Below are 13430 nucleotides of genomic sequence, written 5' to 3' on the forward strand. Positions count from 1 at the left end.
GGCACTCCGTGTCGTAGGACCTGGAGCCAGAACTGTTGCGGTCTGTCCTGCAAATAACCCCTTTATGAGTTCAGCATAGCTCGGCAATGCTTACGGTCGACCCTCCAAAACCTTCCACTGAGTTGTTCACCCGAAACTGACAAGGGGAAAAAACAAACAAACAAACTTGAGGGCATTACAGGTGGGTCTTGTTTTAAAACTGTAAGAATTGTTCTGCCCGGGGGAGACTCGGGGCACTTGAGTTAGAGTGGAAAACCTTGAACTTGGAGACCACACATCCAAATGTTAGCCCTGCCTCGGTGACTGAGCAGGTCTGAGCATGAAAAGTGGGCTGCGTCTTAGCTGAGATCCTGCCCCCTTGGTAGACCTCAGCTAATGTGCACAGGCGGAGACCTGTACCCAGCTCCCACCTTGAATGAGCCCTTAGAAGCTTCTAATTCATCTCTCTGCCCAAAACTACAGCCCCGTAGGCACCACCACTCTGAGACTCCTTCTGTGATCACACCCAGCTCTACTTAGACCTGAACCCACCTGCCAGTCTCAGCATCCCCCGCACCCCACCTCTGCCTGTGACCTAGGAAAAGAGACGCTGCAGATCACCCCCCTGCCCCACACACAGCCTGTGCTCAGTAAAGGCTCATCCACTCACTGACAAAATGGCCTCTCTTCAGCTAGGGGCTTCCAACCCAACAGCTGAAGATGGGAGGCAAAGACTACACCAAGAGGCAGAGAGGGAGGCCAGTTTTGAAAGCCTTGAAGCAAGATTGTCAGAATCCTGGGCAATTTTTTCAAGGTCCCTACGTATACAAAGCATCAAGTCACTTAAAACCAATACTTCAGCATCACCCTGGTATTAGTCCTGAGAGTGAGACTTCACCCTACCAGAACCAGATGGCACTAAGGAGCCAGTCAACCCAACCAGAGGGATAGGGTCCCTGGACCCTGGTAAGTCCAAACACCTGACAGACTCTTAGAAGACTTGGGGAAGGCACTTGAAAGCACTCAGGTCTGTGTGCAGGGCAGGGTTCCCTCACCCCCCTTTACTAAAAGCATCCAGTGGTGGCCTGGTCCCTGGAATAAAGAATTCTTCCATCCTAAGAGGCCAGCTCCCTGCATCCTGTTGTGTGGATCCCTAGAGCAGCAAGAGGCAGCTATTTTCTGGTGATGCGTGGTGACTATTGTGTCCACTCTAGAGGCACCTGCTGAGCTCCAAATGTCATCCTCACTGTATCAGACCTGAAAAAGTAAACAATTGCTTACATTTTTATTGTTTTTGTAAAGATTCATTGATTTTATTTTACGTGTACGGGTGTTTTAACTGCCTGTGCTGTGCACCAGGTGAATGCAGTACCCATGGAAACCAAAACAATGTCTCTCTCTTGTCTACAAGCAATCCTCTTTCAGAGACTTCCAAGGAGGAATAGGGACACAGGTGGATTTGTCCGTTATTGATGGCGAATTAACTTGGGACAGCCTTTGGGAGAGCAATTTGGCAGGATCACTGAGACTCTAAATGTCCCTGCCACCAGTTCCATTCTTAAGAAAGTGATTGAAGAGATGGCTCAGAACTTAAAAGAACTTCCTGCACTTGCAGAGGACCAGAGTTCAGTTCCCAGCACCTCTGTTGGGAGTGTCACAATCAACCCCAAGGCATCTGACACCTCTGGCATCTGTGGGTACTTGTGAGTGCACACACACACATTGCACTCACATACACACAAACACACACAAAAATACACATATACACACAACACACTCAAACACACACATATATACTCATACACACACATGCACACAGTCATACCACACAGAAACACACACACATACAAACATGCATATGCGCACACACACACATATACATACTCACATACACATACTCATACCACACACATGCTCACACCACACACACACACACACATACATACACTCACACACATACATACACATAATTTAAAACAATATAAATAAATGTTTAGAAAGAGAATCCGGCCTGCAGAAACATGGGCACGAGCTATGGAGGGTGTGTAGATGCTGACACACTGAGCATGGCCACACTCAGTGTGTCAGCATCTACAGTGGTGTTTAACACTGATAACACATGCAGAGGGAGGGGATCCCACAACACTGATCTTGTCAAAAGAACACCCAGTTATAGCATGCAGCATGTTTTCTCTTGCTAGTGGAAAATAAAAGCAAACTGGGACAAGGACAGGGACGAGAGGAGGTGACAATGGCCTGGTCCAGATTAGGAGACTAGGTCAGGGTTATAAGGGACCTGAAGGGACCCAACCTTTGCTGAAGCCTTTCATATACCAAGTCTTTTATCACTTACAGTGCGATGAATTGTTTTACCCACTCAGTCATGAGGGAAGAGGCCTAAATGGCTCAAGGGATTTGCAGCAGGGGAAGTTGAGGCAGGGGATTGACCTGAAGGCCCTTGCCTTGTTCACTCTTGGTTTCTGAATACTGCCCTTTGGGCCACCAGAGTGCCCTGCCTGCCTTATAGGCCACTGGCATCTCCCGGGTTCCTTGGGCTGTACCTCCTGTGTGTGCTAGCAACTGAAATCTGGTAGGCAGGAGTCCAGCTCTGCCTTCAGAGGGCCAGCAGCATCACCACACTCCCTGCCCCCACAACAAAACAAAGTGAGAGTCTCACAAGAACTCTGACGTCACAGCTGCTGAGGCCCTCCTCAGTGTCCTGGGACAAGTCAGAGCTGTCCCAACCTCCACTGAGATAGGATGGCTGGATGTTGCTGTTGGGGCTCTCTGGATGCGGCAGTGTGTGCCTCTCCTCTGTGTCCTTTTACTGGGATAGACCACAGCCACCTACCCTCTGGCTCTTGTGAGCACTGTAAGTCCTATACAAACTGCCAACCTGAGTGTGGTCTATGGACCGCACCCTTACATATTTGTGACAGGCACACAGAGCTGGCACAGCAGCTGCTGAAGGTGTGGAAAGCCAGTCAAATAGTGGCATGTTTAGAGGGAGCACAGAAGTGCAGGTCTGAGAAGGGCCCATGAAAGCAGGGGTGAGGAGTGGGGGGATGAGGTGGGAGGGTATCACAAGGCAATGGTGGAACTCCTCCCCCTCCCCTGGCTTGGAATCTCCAAGCCTCTGCTCTCTCTCCCTCAGAATCTCCTACCTTGAGGCAGGAGGAAAAGTCACAACTCAGCTTATATGTGGAACGCAGGGAAGATGGGTGAAAAGCCACGACCGGGCTCTGAGATTTCTCCCAGTTAGCCAGGCAACCACAGACCTGTCCCCAGCCTCCCTCACACCTGCGGCAGCAGCATGGCAGCAGGGCCTAACAGGCCCTCGGCACCTCTCCCACTGAGACATTGTAGAGGTGCTTTGATTCCACTGCCCTCATCCAAGGAGGTCAGAGGTCAGAGGCACGTTTCTGCCTGCTTTCCTATTTTCTGTTTGGGAAATCAAAAACATAAACAGAACAGAACAAGAGATGCTTTGGGCTACCCAGCCCACCCCTGCTAAGGGCAAGCAGGTTGCAGAGCTCATGAGTCACTTATCAAGCATACGCCTCAGCCTTCCAGAGGCAGAGTCCTCTCGGAGCATGTGGAGTAGGTGAAATAGCATTCCTGCTGGGGCCTGGCAGGGAAGGGAGGCGGTGACATGACGTGGGAGGAAAGGGAAAGAAAGGGGAGGGGAATGGAGGGGAGGAAGAGAAGGCAGTGAACTGGAGAGGGAGACTCCGGACAGCCTTCCCTGCCCTGACTCTGGCCTGTGCCCCTGTTCTTACGGCAACACCTTGTGAGGAACGGCCCTGCACCTCTGAGAGGGCGTAGCTGCACTGTGAGAGACTGCCTTCACAACTGTCCTGCATAGGGCATGGACGTGCGCACCTCAATCGGCAGTAGCCTCCAGTGGAGCAGCCAGCCAGAGAAGCCTGGCCGTGCCCTCTCTGAGTACAGAAAGCATGGCTTCCTGAAGGCTCTGGAGCATGGATATCTTGACAGGTTGTCTCACGTATCTGACTCTGGACAGAGGCTGAGCAAGGTCTCTCCTTAGCTGAGAATCCCAGCATCAACTTATAACCAAGGGGCTTTTCCTTTGCCAGGCTTGTGGCTCACCTGTGAACCTCGCACTGAGTCTAGGACGCTAAAGGAGGAAGATGGTATGTTTGAGGTCAGCCTGGGTTCCAGAGCAGGGCTCTGGCTCAAAGGACAGAGAGAGGTTATCCTGCTGAAGCTGCCTGGCATTCGGCCACGCTGGCGGACTTCACACTGCCAACCACAGAGATAGCTATTGCGTCAAAAAGCAAGTGGTTAGAGAACAGCAGAGCTTCTGGAATCTCTTGCCCACTTTATCTTTATGGCGCCGTCCTATTTTCAGACACAGCCCAAGCATCTCTTAGAGGAAAGTCTCTTACCCCGCCAGCCCCATCCTCTTCTGTGCTGCAGCAAAAGGGAATACAGCACCCTCTTCCTGGCATTTAGCGTGTCTCAATTGTGAGTTTCCAGGAGAGGGGGACTGTGCCCCTGTCTGTATCCACAGGGCTGAGCTCAGCACACCAGCCAAAGTGAAGCCTCCATTGGCACTGCTGGGTTATGAGTGGAGCCGTGAATGAGATCAAAGCTGCTACCATCATGGTGACCACAGCTTAAATGGACACTAAATAAACAAACAAACAAACCAATAAACCAAAACAGCCCCTCAAAAATCCAGTTCTACAGCCACAATCACCATGCTGTAAGTGTACAGAAGCCATGTGTGACTATTGGTTATTATATTGGACGTCCCAGGCTTAAGAACACCACAAAAAGCACAGGACTACTTTATGACAAAAGCATCCCTGGGAGTTTACAATGGGGAGTTTGAAACAGCTGTTCACGGAGGGTCTGATGACAGATTGTGTGCCTGGTGACGGGATAGTTCTTGGTCAAAGACTATACCACCTGTAGTCTAAAACAGATATCTAAAGCCACACCATTTAAGTATGTCCCCCAATGAATGAATTATAAATGAAGTGAAAGGCTTTTCTTAAAGATATGTCTGTGCATGTGTGTGTGCGCGCGCATAAGTGACAGTGCCCTCAGAATTCAGAAGACAGTGTTAGATGCCCAGGAGCTGGAGGTAGAGGCAGCTATGAGCCATCGAGGTAGGTGCTGGGAACTGAACTTGGGCCCCCTGCAAGAGCAGTAATCGCTCGTAACCTCTGAGCCATCTTTCCGGTTGATGACTGGGCATCTAACCTCTGAGCCATCTTTCCGGTTGAAGACTGGGCATCATGAAGTAGATAAAGAAGCAAACCAGAGGAGGGAAATGGAAGGAGATTTGACTATTCTCATCATCGTGAGATGTGCATTGCTTTGCTGGGATTAGTTCCTCAAGAAATAGACATTGTAGACAAAAGTGGCCTGCTTGGGACAGAAACACAGGCAAATAAAGTGTCTGCATTCACAGCGCGGCATTCAGGGACACGTGGGCACAGCAACTGATGATATTCCAGGAAGTGAACTTTATGAGGCCCTTGCCTGTGGCTTTCCAGGAACCACAGAAATGTGGTGCGTGACCATCCCAGCACTTCAGCCTCCTCGGGTGTCATGCCAACACTACCAGGATGAAGACTTTGTCAGATGGAAACTTGGTTTCAGTAGTCCTTTGGCTCAGGATCCCATTTCCTCTTCTGTAGCTGTGATCCCCCCTCAGTGGTCAATGTCCCTCCTGCCCTGTACCAGGTAACACATACTAGAGGGGAAGGAGAGAACTCTTTCTTTCACTTTGTGGTGCTAGCCTGCAGGCCAGACAGCTCTAGCCCCAGTAAGCTCTGCTATTTCCCTGTCCACTCCCCTACCATTCCTGCTGGTTGCCGGGATTGGAAGAGCAAGACCAAGGGCCAGGTCATTTACATTGTTACTGCTGAAGTAGCAGTACAGAACCCCTGGGGGTAGCAGGAAAAGGCACCTGTTTGAAATACTGAATTTCAGGCATGTAAACTGAGCACCTGAGCTCTGTGGCCTGAGCAGGTGGGTGGCCTCTCCTTCCCCCACCAACCCCCAGATCAGCTCTGTCCTGCAGGTGGGATGCTGTGTGCTTCTAGAATGTGTCGATTTTTCACAACTGCAACCTGTTTGCTCAGGCTTCTCTTTCAGGGACCTCCAAGATGTAATTAGCAGCAAAGAAATCTCTGTTAAGTAACATGGCTTTGTAAATAACACTCTTCCTTGGTCCCAGAAGTCTAGAGCTGAGAAAAGTTATTGGCCTGCTAAGCAACCCAGGCTCAGACTGAGGTCTTACCTGTCACCTTTATTGGAGCTCAGACCAAGCCAAGCTGGGCCCCATCCTTTGAACCAAGAGAGCATTTTTAATGAATTGGTGAACAGCCACCAGCTAAGGAGAATACGCAATGCTCCGGAGCCGTTTTTCATGGGAGTGTCAAGTACCATGGGAGTGTCAAGTACCATGAGCAGGTGGGAGCTGCTTGCAGAAGGTGAGGGTTCTAAGGAGAGGAAGGAGGCCCAGATAGTGTTTCCTCTGGGCCTGACAAAGACCAGATTTAAAACTCCAAGAACTTCTCACCCACCCCCCTGGTGTGTGTGTGTGCACGCGCGCGCGTGCAGGTGTGCATGTATATGTGTGTATGTGTGTGCATGCTTGTTTTGTGTGTGTGTGTGTGTGTGTGTGTGTGTGTGTGTACATATACTTGTTATAAGAAGCAGTCCATAGTGAATATTTAATATCTGGCTCTCAGGATGCAAAGAAGCCCTGTTTTCTGTGTTGTCTTCCCATTTCTGTGTTGTAACCTTTCCCATGGAGGTCAAAGTCCTACCATAATGTCACTCTATGTCGAGTGGGGAGATCTGTGTCACACTGATGGTTTGCAGCTCAACCAGTCAGGTTCCAGAAACAGAAGTAACCTTGAGGTCATAGCCAGAGGCAAAATGTAAAGTAACTAGAAAGTGGTGAGCTAAATTGTTTTGAAGTGTTGGGGATCTAACTTACAGCTTCCTGCGTGCTAGGCAAATGCCCTGCCCCTGAGCCCCACACCAGTATTGCTACTTTTTAATCTGTACTTGCTCAATTGTGAGGTTCTGCGTTTTACTTCCTAGTAAGGGCTCTGTTTCTTGAAGCCTCTCAAAGCGCCTGGTGTTCAGTGGCTGGCTTTGTAAGTTTGTTTGGGCTAGCTCCCATACATGCTTGCCCTGCAGCCCCTCATTCCTACATGTGTCCCTGTGACTCTCGTTTCCAGTTTAGAATGTCTGTGCCATGGCTTCCAGAATGCATTCAATGAGGGAGGAACTCGCTTTGGGAAAATGAGGAACAGAAGCATCAAATATGGTTGGCGACTCACACCTACCCACATCATGGCTGCCGTTGTCACCTCCCAGATGCCGTCCTTTCTAGAACAGGCCCTGGATGGCAGCATCAGCATCTCCTCCAGATGCTGCTAACCCAGATGTCCCTGACAGCTCAGGGTCCCCAGATGCCGGCCCAGGCCCTTCATTCACCACTGTCCTGTGCTGTGCGCTGACTCAGTGACTGTGTCTGGATGGCAGTCTCCTCTCTCACCCACCTCCCACGCTCCCCTTCCTAGGACATGGTTCTCTGCTTCTCCAAGCCCCAAGGTTGACTTGCCTGTGTCTAGCAGCGACAGAAATAGGCAGTGAAAGCCTGGGGCCAAGCGAGCTTGGAGCAGGGCTTTGCTGCTAGCAAAGGTTTGGATGATGGGAGAGGATAAAGCTGACTCTGGTTGGGATTGTGTGGGGGCCTAGGCCTTCCTACTTCGTGCTTTCCAATGTGCTTCTCTCAGTCTGTGGGTCATCATATTCACTGGGGTCAGGCGTGAGATGGAAGGAGATTTACAATCTGATTAGTGAGTAATTACATATTTGTGTACTAAAAATAAAAACAACTAGCCTGGCATGGGTAGTTCATGGCTTTAATCCCAGCACTTGGGAGGCAGAGGCAGGCAGATTTCTGAGTTCGAGGCCAGCCTGGTCTACAGAGTGAATTCCAGGACAGCCAGAGCTACACAGAGAAACCCTGTCTCAGGGAAACAACAACAACCAGCTAATAGGGTAGGGCTTCCTGTGTGCCTGCCTCTGGTTCTAGAACTGACTGCACGGGAAACACATGAAGTCACTATGAAAGCACAGGAACAGAAGACGAAACAAAAGCTTTGCCTGAGCTCTCCCGGGTGGCAAGCTGAGAAGCAGGACTGAAACCTCTTTGGGTGGGTGCTAGTGTCTTGTCTTCAACCACAAACAGTATGCCCTCAAGCACATGCAGACTGCGTGCGTGATAGAGAACAGTTTGTGCTTTGAGGATTTGTGGCTGTGGTGGGGAAGTGACCCCGGGATAGTTGGTAAATGGCTTTTCTGTTCCTCCACATAGGAGCAAATGGAAGGAGTGAGGGTATCTTAAATGGAAGAGATGAAGTCTATTGTGCATCGTGGGGAACCCAACAGCACATTCTGAAGTCCCTTTTCCTGGGAAATGTGGGAAGGATCTGCCTTTCCACACCTGGACATAGGCAAACCCTCTAACATGGCACATGTCATTCAGGGGTCACCCGAGGAAAAGGCAAGGAGATGGGAGTGGCCCTAGAGGAGGCTCACAGTGAAAGTTTAAGCAATGGCCCTGGTGAACTTTCTTTGATGAGAAGAGAGAGGGTCTGAGGCTAGAACCTGCAGGAGGGAACGTACATCTCTCTGCGATCTGGCCAATGGAACCAGGGCAGGGAACTCACTGTCTCCTGCCCTACATCCTGCCTTTGAAAGTTTGCGGAGGTTATTTTAGTTTGCCAGCAATAAAAGGAAATCTCTTCTAAGGAAAGTGGAACTGTAAGAATGGCCCAAGCTCCTCTCACCCAAAGCTATTCAGGACAGACAGCGCTGTGCTCTTTCTAGGGGTTCTTGCCTGCAGTTGGCAGACCACTCCCTGAGGTTGTGAGGCACTTGATCAGCCCTTCAGAAGCTATGGAGTTGGAGCGAGTGGTTTGCTGCTCCCATTTTATAGGGCAGGAACTGATACCTGTGCCTGAGATAGGGCTTGCCAGAGCTTCACAGTTCCTGAGCTATGCCTCTGTGGTGTGGGTCTAGAGCAATTGTGAGGTTTCATGAAATCATTGCTGAGTGTTTAGAATCATAAATAATGGTTTTGTGGCTGGAGATGGTCACAGGTTATCACAACTTGATTTCTGTTTCTGTGACAAAAGAAAAAAGAAAGAGAGAGAGAGAGAGAGACAGAGACAGAGACAGAGACAGAGACAGAGACAGAGACAGAGACAGAGAGAGAAGCAAAGCAGGGGAGAAAGGAAGGGCTTATTCCAGTCTATAGTTCCAGGTTCCAGTCCAACATAGCAGGGATGTCAATGCAGCAGGAACTTAAAATACCTACACATTTCGGATCCACAGTCAATGGCAGAAAGAAATAAATGCATGCATGCTTGCTTGCTTGCTTGATTTCTCCATCTTATGCAGTTCAGGAACCCCTGCCTAGGGAATGTCATGCCCACACTGGAATGGGTCTCCCCACATCAATTACCTTTACTAAGGGTAATGTCCCCATAGGCCAACTCAATGTAGACAATCTCTCGCTGAGACTCCTCTCTAGGCTATGTCAAGTTGATGATTAAAACTGCCCATCACACAGATGGAATTGGGGTACTCCGGTTGGAATGACATGCTCCATCAGCTGTGCTGTCCCCAAGAATGGGGACAAGCAGAGACTGGAAGCCCCAGCACACTAATATGCATTGGATGATTATAAATGTACTTACACTGGTAGCATCAAGCCTGGGAGAAACAGATGTGCACTCCAGCTGTCCTCTCTCGGCGAGGACAATGGAGCTGTGCCATGACATACAGCCACACACTGCCAGCCAGAGAGGCTCCCCTGAGCCTTGATATCAGGGTTTCCTACTAGGGGCAAAATGTGTAGGCATGGCTGACTGCCCAAAACACTGACCTTAGACTCCAGTCCCTCCAAAATGCAATTTGAAAACATCTGATCCAAGGACCCATTGTGTATCACCTTGCTAGAATGTCAGAATGTACGGTGTGGTCCAAAACCTTGAGGTGAATAAGGACATCCTTATCAACCTGACTGTTGCAAAGGTTTGGAGGTCATCTCCTGGGAGTTGGCAAGACCTAATCCTGTCTCTAGGGAAGTTAATCCTAAACTTCACAAGGGCCAGCTCAGTCACCAGGATCTTCTAGACTGAAGAAATTCAGAGTTTCTCATCCTTGTGGCCTTTTGTTTCCTAGGTCTAAGCTCTGCTATTGAGAGATCTATTCTAAAATCCAGTCCATGTCTAGTCTCCAGGGCCTGTAGACCTCAGGAAGGATGGAGGCTGCCCTAGGTGCATACATAGCATGTCTCTCTATGGACCCTTGTTATGGAACAGGTGGCCCCGTTTCTGAGTGTTGGACCCTGCCTTAGTCCCAGGCAGGAACTGGTTTCTCTGCCTTGCCCACAGGCTAGCTCTTCCCTGGGCATCTCTGGCATTAATGCTCTACTTGCTGCTGCTGTCTCTGGGACTGTGGGGTTTGAGCCTTGCTGACTGTCTCTTGGTTTGGACTCTGCAGACCCCCTGGACTTTCCATTCCTACATTGCCCTTAGCTGCTGTGAGTGTTGCTCCTTCAGTCTACCCAGCACCTGCAGAGAAGCTCTGTTATCCCTTTTGGTCATCGCTGTCAAAGTCAGCCATGCCATATCCTAGGCTATTTCATGGTGCTGTGGAGAGTCCACCAGCCAGGTTTTGTCCAGTGCTCTGCAACAGCAAAAGTTCAAAGGTCTACAATTCCAGTGACCCACAAAGAAATGCTGTAGACAGAGTATTGTATCTCAGTGACCAACCAGGTGCTTTTTAAGGGCTCTACTCATAACCAAGTTGTGAGCCTCAAGCTTGTGAATTTCTTCCTGGGGTTAGAGGAGCTTAAGGAAATGTGGGTGCCAATCCTTAAGAGCAACCTTTGGGTCAGATATACCTGCAGTGAAATGTGTGCATCTTCCCAGGGAGGCTGAGATCCTTTCTCATTCACTCCTCAGTCCATCTCAGCTCAGCCTTCACCACTTACAGATTACACAAAGTATTCAGTTTCTGAGTACATGGAATATTTCATTGTATTTTTTATTTGCATCTCACCGTGAGTCTCGTTCACTTATTTACTTCCAAAGCTCTCCCTAATCCCTGGCATATGCTAGACCTTAGCACATGATGCCTTAGTGCCTGACCTGCCCTTTGGGTCCTGCAATCCTCTCCCCATGGGTCATCCGTGTCATAGTTAGTGTGGTGGTTTGAAGGAGACTGGCCCCATGAGCTCATATATTTGAATGTTTGGTCATTAGGGAGTGGCACTACTTGAGAGGGATTAGGAGGTGTGACCTTGGTGTAGGTGTGGCCTTGTTGGAAGAAGTCTGTCACTGTGGGGTAGGCTTTGGAGTTTCAAAAGCCCAGTCTTTCTTGTCTTTCTGCCTGAGAGCCAGATGTAGAACTCTCAGCTCCTCCAGCACCACGTCTGCCCGTGTGCCGCCATGTTTCCTGCCATTATTATAATGGACTAAACCTCTAGAATGTAAACTAGCTCTAATTACATGCCTTTTAAAAATTTTAAGTAAGAGCTGCTGCAGTCATGGTGTCTCTTCACAACAATAGAACACTGCTTAGGCCAGTTGGCCATCATGAACAACTTTCCCCTCAAATATCCAGAAGGGCTCAAGCACTTTCTTCCACCCCTAATCCATTTTTCTTCTCTGAGGAGCACACAGGAACCCAAAGCAGGTGGCTGACACAGAAGTCACTGTGGAGACACATGGGTGCACAGCACAGCATGTGGGGAAGAGAACTGAGTGGGCCCAAGATAGAGACATGGCATCAGCTTCTCAGCTCTGGGAGTGTGGCTCTCATTACATCCTGACCGCCCACCTCCTCAGCCTCAGAAAAGGGGAGCTTGCCAACCTGCTGGCCATCAAATCACTGGGATCTTTAAAAAATACAGATTCTGAGGTCGAAAGGCTGACACCATCCAGAAATTCTGCACCTTTTAAACGTCCCCACTCTAGCAATACACCATGGAAAGGAGCGGGGGAGGCAGAGCCAGCAAGAAGAAACATTTCTGCACAGCTCTGCACAGTATAGGCCTGGTGCTAACTCCAGTGAAATAAGCTGCACACAGAATGATCTAGAACAGCGGTTCTCAATCTGTGGGTCTCCACCCCCTTCGGGGGTCTCATACCAGATATCCTGTCTGTCGGAGATTTACATTACAATTCATAGCAGTAAAAAAATTACAGTTATGAAGTAGCAATGAGATAATTTTATGGTTGGGGGGGGTCACCATAAAATGAAGAGCTAGATCAAAGTGTTGCAGCATTAGGAAGTTCTAGACTAAAACAACTGCTCAGAAATTAGAGAGCTCACCAGGAAACTAACACGAGAATGTAGCTCAGTGGTGGAGTGTGTGTTGTGCATGGCGGGCCTTGGGTTTGATCCCTAGTACATCTAAAAGCTATGTTAGATGAATGCACTTAACCCAAAGGACACTATAAAGAAGGAAAAGGCCTGGGAGGGGGCGGGGGAAGGGATAGACATGAGATACACAAAGGGCAGAATGTAATATGGCAGGTGGAAATCCAATTAGCTCAATAAAACATTAAATGTAAGTAGATTAAATGCTCCAAAGACAAAGATTGTTGGGTTGGACAGCAACAGTTGAAGACTTCAATACCCAGTACAAGAGAAAGAGAGGAGAGAGCGAGAGAGTGAGAGAGCGAGCGAGCGAGCGAGAGAGAGAGAGAGAGAGAGAGAGAGAATCAGAGAAAATGATGCAGACACAAGCAGCTTCAACCACACACCGTGTGGGCCTGAGAGACGTATGAAACAGTCTCTTTCACCAGAACACGTGTTCTTCTCAAACAATCATGAAGCATTTCCCAGGACCACCCTATGCTAAGCCAGGAAACAAGCCTCGACTGCACTCATGGGCATTTATGTGGGAAAGTGTAAACTTATGCTTAGACAAGACCCTGCCCACAAGCGTCCTAGCAGCTATGGTGGTTTGTATGAAAATGGCCCCCATAGACTCATAGGGAGTGGCATTGTTGGGGGTGTGGCCTTGCTGGAGTGGGTGTGAAGTGCATTTCAGGCCCAGTTTCTCATTCTCTCCCTGCTGCCCGTGGAACCAGATGTAGAACTCTCAGCCCCGTCTCCAGCACCATGTTTGCCTGGACAGCACCATGCTTCCTGCCGTGTTGATAATGGACTAAACCTCTGAGCAGCAATCCAGCCCCAATTAAGTGTTTTCCTTTATAAGAGTTGCCATGGTCATGGTGTCTCTTCACAGCAATACAACCCTGAGACTGCAGCTTTGTAATAGCCAGAAGCTTAACACAAGACATCCTTTCATAGGACAATGTTTATGCAGACCACATTTTATAAATACTATTTTGAAACACCTGACAGCGCTC

The sequence above is a fragment of the Mus caroli genome, unplaced genomic scaffold (genome assembly GCF_978045245.1).
Source record: "Mus caroli unplaced genomic scaffold, Mus_caroli_1 scaffold_1, whole genome shotgun sequence".
NCBI classification, from domain to species: domain Eukaryota; kingdom Metazoa; phylum Chordata; class Mammalia; order Rodentia; family Muridae; genus Mus; species Mus caroli.